The sequence below is a fragment of the Hemicordylus capensis genome, chromosome 6 (assembly GCF_027244095.1).
Source record: "Hemicordylus capensis ecotype Gifberg chromosome 6, rHemCap1.1.pri, whole genome shotgun sequence".
Lineage (NCBI taxonomy): Eukaryota > Metazoa > Chordata > Lepidosauria > Squamata > Cordylidae > Hemicordylus > Hemicordylus capensis.
The window spans coordinates 59,260,294-59,271,412 of NC_069662.1; the positions used below are offsets into that span (position 1 = coordinate 59,260,294).

General features: G+C 46.8%; 1 long non-coding RNA gene across 1 annotated transcript; it reads left to right on the forward strand.

The window, feature by feature from the left end:
- Positions 1–6,187: 6,187 nt before the first annotated feature.
- Positions 6,188–10,545, forward strand: LOC128329286 (uncharacterized). Its single transcript, XR_008309606.1, has 3 exons — positions 6,188–6,315; positions 10,088–10,217; positions 10,468–10,545. It is a non-coding gene; the product is annotated as an uncharacterized LOC128329286 (long non-coding RNA).
- Positions 10,546–11,119: the final 574 nt, after the last annotated feature.

The following is an 11,119-nucleotide window of genomic DNA, read 5'->3' on the forward strand; positions in this document are numbered from 1 at the left end:
AAGCCCCGGATTCCCATTGCCGCAATGCGCCGCTATCTGTGGATAATGGGGTTCACCTGTAAGTCCTTTTGTCTGTCCTAAATCGTATGCCAATCAGTTTCATGGAATGACTCCTGTTCCATTTTTTCAAAGTCCAGCAGATGGAAGTCATTAGAATAATGTTTAAAAGGATACCATTGCTCCTGTGCAGCAGGCCTTTTAAAATTGGAATCAAAATCTGGGGTCTCTTCATTCTCAGCAGACCAGACCTCACTGGGTAATGGAATGACATCTCTTCTTTGGAGGTGCACAAAAACAGCTGCTGTGCAGCCAGCTCAGGATCCAATACCCTTGAAGTAGATGGTTTTGCATTTCACTGAGGAGGACCCAGCTTTGCTAAAAGCAGGCCAAGAAGTCCTGCACAGAGAGGAGAATTGGGGGAATGTAGCTTCTCTGGCAACCAGTGGGTGGGACAGCAAGAATGATAACAGATTGCACGGAATATCGTCAGACAGAAACCAGCTTCAAAAGGTGGAAGGCAATTCAGCAATCAAGAGAAACTCCAAAAGCCAGAAGGAAACCAGAGATGTGAAGGGGGAAATCCATGGCTTGCCAGGGGGACAACTTTCATGAAATTCCAGTTCAGCAAGCAAAACAAATAGGAATGAAAAGGAGTGTCTACCCAGTGTGTGAGAAAAGCTTGAATCGCACACCAGACTTTAATGCCCATTGGAGAATGCACACAAGAGGCAGTATAAATGCATGGAATGTGAAAATTTTAATTATTTTAATTATCAATCCATGTGTACACACAGAAAAGCCATATAAATGTCTGGAATGTGGAAAGAGCTTTTCTGATCAATCATATCTTCTTAAACAGCAAAGAATCTGCACATGGAGAAAACTGGATCAATGCTTTTTTAATTTTGTATTATACACTACATTTATAGACCACCCCATCCAAAGGCTCTGGGTGGTGCACAACAAATTTAAAAAGACATAAAACACCATCTAAAACACAGTACTTAAAACAATATAAAAACAATTCAAAAGCATTTAAAATCAATTAAAACACCCCCAAACAATTTAAAAACCTTGGAAGACCAGGCCAAACAAGTTTTCAGGGCCCTCTTAAAGGCCAACAGCGAGCCTAAATTGTGGCTATCTGCTGGGAGTGCATTCCATAGGCCAGGAGCAGCTGCAGAGAAGGCCCGGTTCTGAGTCGCCACCAGACGTACCGGTGGCAACAGGAGATGGAACTTTCCAGATGACCTCATCGTGAGATAGGGATCATACAGAAGAAAGCACTCTCTAATGTAACCCAGACCCAAGCCCTTCAGGGCTTTAAAGGTAATAACTGGCACTTTGTATTTTGCCCAGAAACATATCAGCAACCAGTGCAACTGTTTAAAAACAGGCATAATCTGGTCTCTCCAGGTTACCCCAGAGACCAGTCTGGCTGCCACATTTTGAACTAACTGAATTTTTCGTACTAGTGTAAGAGATTTTTGACTCCCCCAAAACTCCTGCAACCAGGAATAAATGAGGGCTCCAAAAATCCCCACATACATAGACGTGGGTCCTTTCTGATGGTACTGGCTGTCAAGAATCCCAAGACCCAAGAAGACACGAGGAGAAGTGAAGAGATTATATTTAATCAAAACAGATTTATTTTCTTACCAATATTCAGATGAATCACAGCATACAGCATGCAGTAAAATTACTTCTCTCACACAAAGCAGTCACAAAACTAACAGCCTAGAGACACTGACAGATCCGCCAGACCCTTGCGGTCACAATATACTATACCCCAAGGGAACCTCGACTTGTTCCTCTTTTTGCTAGATGCTAGGTGCCGTCAAATTGATTGATCGGATCAACTTCCTCCTTTCCTCCTCCTGTGTGCCGTGCCTGAGCCACCCTCCCTGAGGGAGAGAGTCCCTTTTTTCTATCCTCAAATTAGGGTTTTAAGTATCCTCTCCTTTCCCACCTACACATCTAATAGTGATTGGACGAAGAAGGGGTCTTGACCATTCATGACCCTTGGCTAACCTGTTCCATTTGACATTTAATATCATTGTCTAGGGGAGATGTGAAAAAGGAACAAGGCATGGGCCAAGTGACCCCCCTTCAAATGGAACACCGAGCCTTGGCGTACTTTCGATCTGAGGTACTGAAAAATGAGGAAGTGTGCCCGAGCCGACAGGCCGATTTTCTCCAGTTTTAGACAGAAGCTCTAGATGGGGGCTGCTCTTGACAGCATGGAAAATTTGCTGGAACAGGGGAACTTGGCGTTCACTCATGGGTTCATGCCAAGATCAAGGCCTAAACTGTGTCGAGCAAACAGACTCAAGTCAAGCATCTATCTAATACAATATGGCTAACCTATCTATGCGCTAATTCAATATAAAATTGACCGGATTGGGCCTTACACTAGGTACATCACTGTTTTGAGATCATTCTCTTCAAGGAATGGACGCAGCTGTCGAATCAGCCCAAGTTGATGGACAGCACTCCTGGCCATAGCCTCCGCCTGAGATACCAGGATGAGGCCTGGATCCAAGAGCACTCCCAAGCTGCATACCTGTCCTTTCTAGGGGAGGGTAACCCCATCCAGCACAGGAAGATCTAACTCATCTCTCAGATTCCAATCCCCCACAATGAGCACCTCCATCTTGCTTGGATTCAGCTTCAATTTGTTATCTCTCACCCACCCCATTACTGCCCATAGGTAGCCATTTAGGGAGTTAATGCCATTTCCTGATGATGATGATGATGATGATGACGACGACTGATAAGGAGAAATAGATTTGGGTGTCATCAGCATACTGATAACACCCTGCACCAAATCTCCTGAAGACCTCACCCAGCAGTTTCATGTAGATGTTAGAAAGCATAGGTGACAGAATGAAGCCCTGAGGGGCTCCATATAATACTTCCCATTTCAAAGAGCAACCATCACCAAGCTCCACCATCTGGAATGGCAGGAGCAAAACCACTGCAAAGCAGTGCCCTCTATCGCCAACTCCTACAGGCAATCCAGAAAGAAGGGGGAGGGCAGGAGAGGGTGGGGCAGGGGGAGAGGGGCAGGGGGAGAGGGGGAGAGGGGGAGGGCAGGTGAGGGTGGAGCAGGGGGGAGGGGGGAGAGGGGGAGGGCAGGAGAGGGGGAGGCAGGGGGAGAGGGGGAGGGCAGGTGAGGGTGGAGCAGGGGGAGGGGGAGAGGGGGAGGGCAGGAGAGGGGAGCAGGGGGAGAGGGATGGAGGGCAGGAGAGGGTGGGGCAGGGGGGAGAGGGGAAGGGCAGGTGGGAGGGTAGGATGGGGAGGGAGGGGGCAGAAGGGAGGGCAGGAGAGGTTGGAGCAGGGAGGAGAGTGGGGCAGGAGAGAAGAGCAGGGGGAGGGGAGGGAGGGCAGGAGAGACTTTGGCAGGAGAGACTGGGGCAGGAGGGGGAGAGAGGGGTGGGAGGGGAGGGAGGGCAGGAGAGACTGGGGCAGAAGGAGGAGAGAGGGGTGGGAGGGGGACGGAGGACAAGAGAGAGTGGGAGGGAGGGAGGGCAGGAGGGTGAGTGAGAGGGGTGGGAGGGGGAGGGAGGGGGCAAGAGAGTGGTGTGCGAGGGAGGGGCAAGAGTGTGGGACATAAGGGGGGAGGGGGAGGGAGAGTGGGGCAGGAGGGAGGGAGGAACAGCCAGCCCCAAAGAGCACACAGATGCTCTGTGCGGGTTGGCTAGTTTCCTTGATTTCCTGACAATGAGCTCCTTTCCCTGCCTCACAGGGGCTGAGGAGCCACTGGCAGGACTACATCTTCTGGCCGCCCAAGTGTTCCTTGAGCCCCTGATGTTAGCCAGTGGCTAACATTCATTGCTTCTTTTCAGCTGATATGTTTCTATAGAGATGGAGATGCTGCATTGCTAACATTGAAGCCCTGGGTGCAAAGATTGTAGGGAACACAGCAAGTTTTGCAATTTCACTTCTCCTTATTGCATCTGTAAGTTTTGGAAACTTAGCTTCGATTCCTCTGATTAATATATGGTGATTGATTGATTAAGTGCCATCAAGTCAGTGTCGACTCTTAGTGATGACATAGATAGTTCTCTCCAGGATGATCTGTCTTCAACTTGGCCTTTAAGGTCTCTCAGTGGTGCATTCTGTTGGAAGTTAAGGACTTTGCGCTGTCTCTTGTCTCAGACAGTGGAGGATAGACTAGTGAGTCAGAGGACTAGAGGGTCAAGACATTGGTCATCCCTTCTCTACTGCTCTGACACTATTCCTTTGGATATGTAGATTGCTAATCTCAGGGACTAGCTTCCTCTCTCTCTCTCTCTCTCTCTCTCTCTCTCTCTCTCTCTCCTAACAGCCCTTCTACCTTGCAACATGGCAAGCCTCTCTCCCTGCACCATGTGTGCAGAGAAGATGCAGAATCCATCTGCATCCAGTTAGATAGATAGATTAGAGATCCTAACTCCTCACTTTCCTATCTAGAATAGAGTTCCTTAATAAATGCCTTATATATTGATTTGAAACTATGAATTGGCTCCAAGTTACTTTACTCTCAGCATACGTGCATGCCTAACTAAATTCCGCTGTGCTGTGCCTCTGTGCACTCTGCTATAATGAGAAAGGGATTCTCTCACCACAGAGAATTTCCAACACATTCATTGCTGTTGTAATCGAGTCCATCCGCCTTGCTGCTAGTCGTCCTCTTCTCTTTCCTTCAACTTTCCCCAGCATTATGTACTTCTCCAGGGAGCTGGGTCTTTGCACAATGTGTCCGAAGTATGATAGTTTGAGCCTGGTCATTTGTGCCTCGAGTGGAAATTCTGGATTGATTGATTCTATGATCCATTTGGTTGTTTTCCTGGCTGTCCATGGTATCCTCAAAAGTCTTCTCCAGCACCAAAGTTCAAAAGCGTCAATGCTTTTTCTGTCTTGCTTCTTCAAAGTCCAGCTTTCACATCCATAGGGTGTCACGGGAAAAACCACGGTCCGAACAATTCTAATCTTTGTAGGTGTAGACACGTCATGGCATCTAAATATCCTTTCCAAGGGCTTCATTGCAACCCTACCAAGTGCTAGTCTGTGGCATATTCTTGACTGCTGGATCCTTTACTGTTGACGGTCGATCCTAAAAGGCAGAAGCTATCTACCACTTCAATGTCTTCATTGTCAATTCTGAGGTTGGTTGCTGTACCTGTTGTCATTAGTTTAGTCTTCTTTACATTTAGTTGCAGTCCCATTTTTTTCACTGTGCTCCTTGACTTCCATTACTAGAGCTTGCAGATCATTCTCAGCTATCAGGGTGGTGTCATCAGCGTAGTGCAGGTTATTGATGTTTCTTCCTCCAACTTTAAAACAGATTGGTCTCTGGGGCAACCCGGAGAGACCATATGATGCCTGTTTTGAAACAGCTACACTGGCTGCCGATATGTTTCTGGGCAAAATACAAAGTGCTGGTTATTACCTTTAAAGCCCTGAATGGCTTAGGTCCGAGTTATCTAAAAGAGTGCCTTCTTCTACATGATCCCCACCGCACATTAAGGTCATCTGAGGAGGTCCGTCTCCAGTTGCCGTCTCCAGTTGTCTGGTGGCGACGCAGAGGCGGGCCTTCTCTGTAGCCTCTCCTGGGCTATGGAATGCACTCCCAGCAGAAATTTGTAATTTGAGATCTTTGCTGTCCTTCAAGAGAGCCCTTAAAACCTACCTGTTTGGCTTGGCCTTCCAGAGTTTTAAATGATTAACTGTTTTAAACTGTTTTAAACTGTTGCCCTGATTTTCAGGGCTTTTAGCTGTTTTATTGGTTTTATTGTGTTTTAATAGTTTGATTTTAATTGTTAATTTGTTTTAATTGTTTTTATCATGTTGTGAACTGCCCTGAGCCATTTTGGAAGGGTGGTATATAAATCAAATCAATCAATCAATCAATCAATCAATCAATAACCACACTCATCTTCTTCCAATCCAGCTTCTCTCAGTCGATGCAATCAAAGGCTTTTCTGTAGTCAATAAAGCACATATTGAGTTCTTTCTGGTATTCTTTGGCTTTCTCAGTTATCCAGGGTGCTTCAGCAATGATGTCTCTTGTTCCTCAGCCTTTTCTGAAACCAGCTTGAACATCCGGCATTTCCCTTTCTACGTAGGGCTCTATTCTGCATTGGATGATCCTGAGCATTATTTTGTTAGCATGTGCTATTAAGGATATTGCGCGATGGTCTTCGCAATCTGTTAAGTCTCTTTTCTTTAGTAGGGGTATGTAGATTGACCTCTTCCAATCTGTTGGTCTCTAGGCATCTTAGAGTTCTTAGATCTCCTTGGGGACAGAATCCAGCTGCAGGACTTCCGCGGGTAAGTACTTTTGCATTGATTCCTCCAGCACTGTCTGTCTGAGCAATTTTCAGCCCAGCCCAGAAAAATTAAAGCCTCACCTGGGGGATGGCTAAAAACAGGGGGCAGGTCTGAGGAGATAAGGAAGCTAAAGGACAGGCAGCCCGCAGGCAAGGAGGCTGAGGGAAGGGGGCATAGCAGGCAGTGAACTAAGGGCCGAACTACGTGTAGCGGCGTGAGTTTTGGGTGGTATATAAGTATGGTAAATGAATAAATGTGAGAACAAGCATGCGATTAGCCCTTGTGTGCCAGCTGTACAGCAGGGAAGGGCAGTCTGGCCTGGGGCCATGGTGTGTGGGACAGGGCTGAACTCTTTGCCGCTGCCACAGTTCCCATCCAGATCAGGCCCTCCCTAAGGCTGCTCTTCGCCCTGGGAAAGAAGTTCCCATTGGCTTCAGGTGGATGATCTTCACTGGGACTGTAGCATGAAGGGAAATGGTTACGTATCCCCTTGCTGGACGTCACTGTCCTGATTCTGGGCACCCTGTCAGATACTGTTTTAACTTTTAAAACAACAACAACAATTGCGGGGGCCATACGGCGCATTACATTGACACGCACACAAACATGGCCCTAAAAGCATAGGCTGTGAACTCAGAAATTCTCAGTCATAGATAAGTTGAGATTTGGACTTACTGGTTGGCCTCCTAAGATAGTAGTTTAGATTCAGTTAGCTTCCAGTCTCCATCTGCAATATCAAGGGTATTAAATAATAACGCTGATTATAATCCAAACTGTGCTTTGGATTTCAGAGACTGCTCAGGGCTGAATATCACACACTTCCTCTGCTTGCAAATGCCACCCGCAGTTTGACACAGAAACTGGACAAAAAGCAGTTCTTTTAAAGTTCTGCTTTAATAACAGGAATCTGACGGAGGGTGGTTGTTGTAGCGTCACTGGGAGAAGTTCTTTAAAACTGGTCAAAGTGTTATAACAATACTCGTTAAAGTGAAATAACGTCCCAAAATCCATCAGGCAAAATAAAAGAAGAAAGGTAGCACAGGAAGATCTTTTATTGTCACAAGCATACTTGTAGGCTCAAGTGGAGCAAACAAAACCATGATCTACGACAGATCATCATTCTCAGAACTCTGCTTGTTTTTTCAGTAAGATTGTTTAAATCTTAAATCGTGAAGCAGAGAAGTGTGAAAGAACAAGGTGAGAGGAGAGGAGAGCTGGTCTTGTGGTAGCAAGCATGACTTATCCCGTTAGCTAAGCAGGGTCTGCCCTGGTTGCATATGAATGGCAGACTAGAAGTGTGAGCACTGTGAAATATTCCCCTCAGGGGATGGAGGTACTCTGGGAAGAGCACAAGGTTCCAACTTCCAAGTTCCCTCCCTGGATTCTTCAAGATAGGGCTGAAAGAGAGATTCCTGCCTGCAACCTTGGAGAAGCTGCTGCCAGTCTGTGAAGACAATACTGAAGCTAGACAGGTCAATGGTCTGACTCAGTATATAGCAGCTTCCTATGTTCCTATGTAACAAGTGACACAAAACTACATGGCCATTCATTCTCAATTGATTTATTAATCATCAGCTTGGAGAACCTCCAGCTCTCAGCAGCTGCTAGATGTGATGGGCTTAGTGCTACCATGTGTAGGCACTAGAAGGCCTGGTCCAGACCTTTCTGAACTGGAACCAGGACTGGCCTTAGGGGTGGCCAAGGCAACTGGTTGCCCAGAGTGTCAACTTTAAGCAAGTGCAAAGAGCTGAGTTTGCACAAGCCACACAACTTGGCAACACTGAAAGACCAACCTGGGTTGTGTGTGTGTGTGTATGTGTGTGCGTGTGCATACCAAAAGCACTCCTCACTCCTCAAAGGTGCTGTGTATGATAGGGCCAGCCCTGCTCAGAGTACTGAGTAGTTAGCTTGTAAATATTTCCAAAAACAAATATGCAACACTCTGCGTGCAGGAGCGTGTATGTGGATGAACTAGGGGGGAAGGAAGAAGTTGGAAGATGCTGCAAGTCGTAAGAGTCTAGGTCAGGGCTGCACAACTCAAATGCCCTAGTGGGCCAGAACCATACACAACTAGGCGTGAAAGGGCCGCTGTCAATTTTTAGCACATTACATTAAAATTAAAAATATCGTTAGTTACTTGTGGACCTATTCCCCCTATCAACAGACCCATCGTTTTAACCAAGAAATAGTGGCCAGAAATAGGTCCTGTCCCTGCTCAGTCAGTGGGGCCCCTGGAGTGCAAACCAGCCCAAAATAAATGCCAAGTCCTCTCCTCTCCCTAAATTGTCATTGCTTTCAGGCTGCAATGCTAGGCATGCTTACATGGGAGTAAGACTCACTGGGTACACCATGGAACATATTTCTGAGAAACCATGCATAGGATGGCGCTATAAGGCAGTTTTCAGCTCCTATGTTGCTGCAGGATACCTGGGGGCCAGTAAAATAGTCCCTGCAGGCAGAATCCGGCCCCCGGGCCTTATGTTGTGCAGGCCTGGTCTAGGTGGATGCACACACGCCTGCCCTCTTGTGCCTTAGCCAGATTGATTTCCAAATGAAAAGGGAGAAGATGTAGACATGCTGCTGACCCAAATGGAACCTCCCCTCCTGGACAATGGCAGGGAAATCCCTGCTGTGAGAAAAACCCATTTTTGGGTTTTTTTGGTCAGTATCCCTGCCCTGCCAGAGCACTACAGACTGCATGTGCAATTCTGTCTTCCCAAGACGTGTCTGAATGGGAGTCTAGACATACCATCCTTGCTTCTCCTTATGCTGTTTAGAACCATATTTCTTTAGGGGCTCCATTTTGTATTGCTATCGCCTTCTTGGCTAAATGCTCTGGAATCTAACATATAGATGAAAACCATAGTCCATTGCCCTCTGCAGCACAGTGGACTATCAAGTTTTCATCTATATCTTAAATGGCAACTTGGATCACATTTTATTTCCCAACTCTGGATTTAGAGAGCCATCCCTTTTATTTGCCATTATGAGGGCATGTTATTCTGAATTATGCTCTCCCACAACTTACCTGGGTGCTCAAATGCATTCCCAGTTATACCTCAGAATGAAAGAACTGTTGGGCATTCTCTCTGGTAAGAGATACTCTCCTAATATAGCAGAGTGCACAGAGGCACAACACAGCGGAGTCTGCCCAGGCATGCGTGTATGCTAAGAGTAAAATAACCTGGAGCCAGTTCATCGTTTCAGATCAATATATGGAGCATTTATTAGTGAACTCCATTCTAGATAGTAAAGTGGAGAAATAGTATCTCTACTCTATCTAGATAGCTGGATGCAGATGGATTCTACATCTCTGCATACATAATGCAGGGAGAGAGGAGCTTGCATTGCATGTTGCAAGGGAAAAGAAAGGAAAGAGAAGGAAGAGGAAGTGGCCAGGCAGGCAGGCAGGCAGGAAGTCAATCCCTGAGAGTAGCAATCTACATACCAAAGGGATAATGTCAGAGCAGTAGAGAAAGGATGACCAATGTCTTGACCTCTCTAGCCCTCTGACCCACTAGTCTGTCCTCCTATGTCATTGAGACATGAGACAGCGCAAAGTTCTTCACTTCCAACAAGAACTTTAATCTTGCAGAAGCATTATGAAGAATTGGTAGACGTGCATTTTACAAAATGTGCCCTCACTTGACTTCTATTTCCATCTCTGAATAAAGTGTTTCTTTTTACTCTTCTCTTCTTTTTCTCCTCTTCCCCCGCTCTGCCTCGCCCCACCCCCCACCTTTCCTGAAATATGTGGGACTGATCTGCTCAGATTCCGAGGTGGCTTGGATGTTACGAGAGGTCAGACAGGAACAGAGTCTGTCTGCACCAATTTCCGGGGCAAGGAGATCATGTTCCATGTCTCTACAAAGCTACCCTTCACAGAGGGAGATGCCCAGCAGGTACCTGGTGCTTTGTGGCACTTAGGGAGCTGCAAACTGTGGACGGGGTGGAAGAGAGAGTGATGTATGAGCATCTAGACTGGTAGAGACATATAGATATTTTAGTGTTGATGGAGCAAGCTGGGAGTGGGGTTTAGAATAGATTCAGGTTTTCAACTGAGATGGGAGGCCGGTGGGGTTAAGTAGGGCTATTTGTTGGGCTATTTGCTGTTTGGAAGGATAACTCCCTCTCTTGTGTGCTTCCTTCCAGCTTCAGCGGAAGCGCCACATTGGGAACGATATTGTGGCCATTGTCTTCCAGGATGAAAATACTCCCTTTGTCCCTGACACAATTGCCTCCAATTTCCTGCATGCCTATGTGGTAGTGCAGCTTCATCACCATGCCCTTGGGGAGACTCTCTACCAGGTAAAATGCACACCTGGGAGCCATAAACACTTCAAAAGTAGCACCTGCTGCATCTCTGAACTTTTTCCGTTGCCTAAGCTCCTTGCTCCTGGCCATTAGGCCTGTGTAAATATTTGGCTCCAAGTAGCCAAAGTCAGATAATCCTCCGGGCCAAAGTCAAATCACCCTTCCGAAGTGACTATCCCCATTTCCCACCTGCTGACAATGTTGCGCTGTTCCCCGCAGTGGTGAAGAACCTTTGCATCAGCCGCAGTTGTCAACTAAAGTGTTGTGTCCTGGAGCTGGGCACATCCACAGCCTTTGGGCACATCCAAGTTTGTAACTTGTCACATCACCTTGCAGCCACCTAATGGCGCAGCAGGGAAGTAACGTGCCTAGGGAGCACGAGGTTGCTGTTTCGAATCCCCACTGGTATGTTTGCAAGACTAGTATGGGAAACACCTGTATTGGGCAGCAGAGAAATAGGAAGGTGCTGAAAGGCATCATCTCACACTGT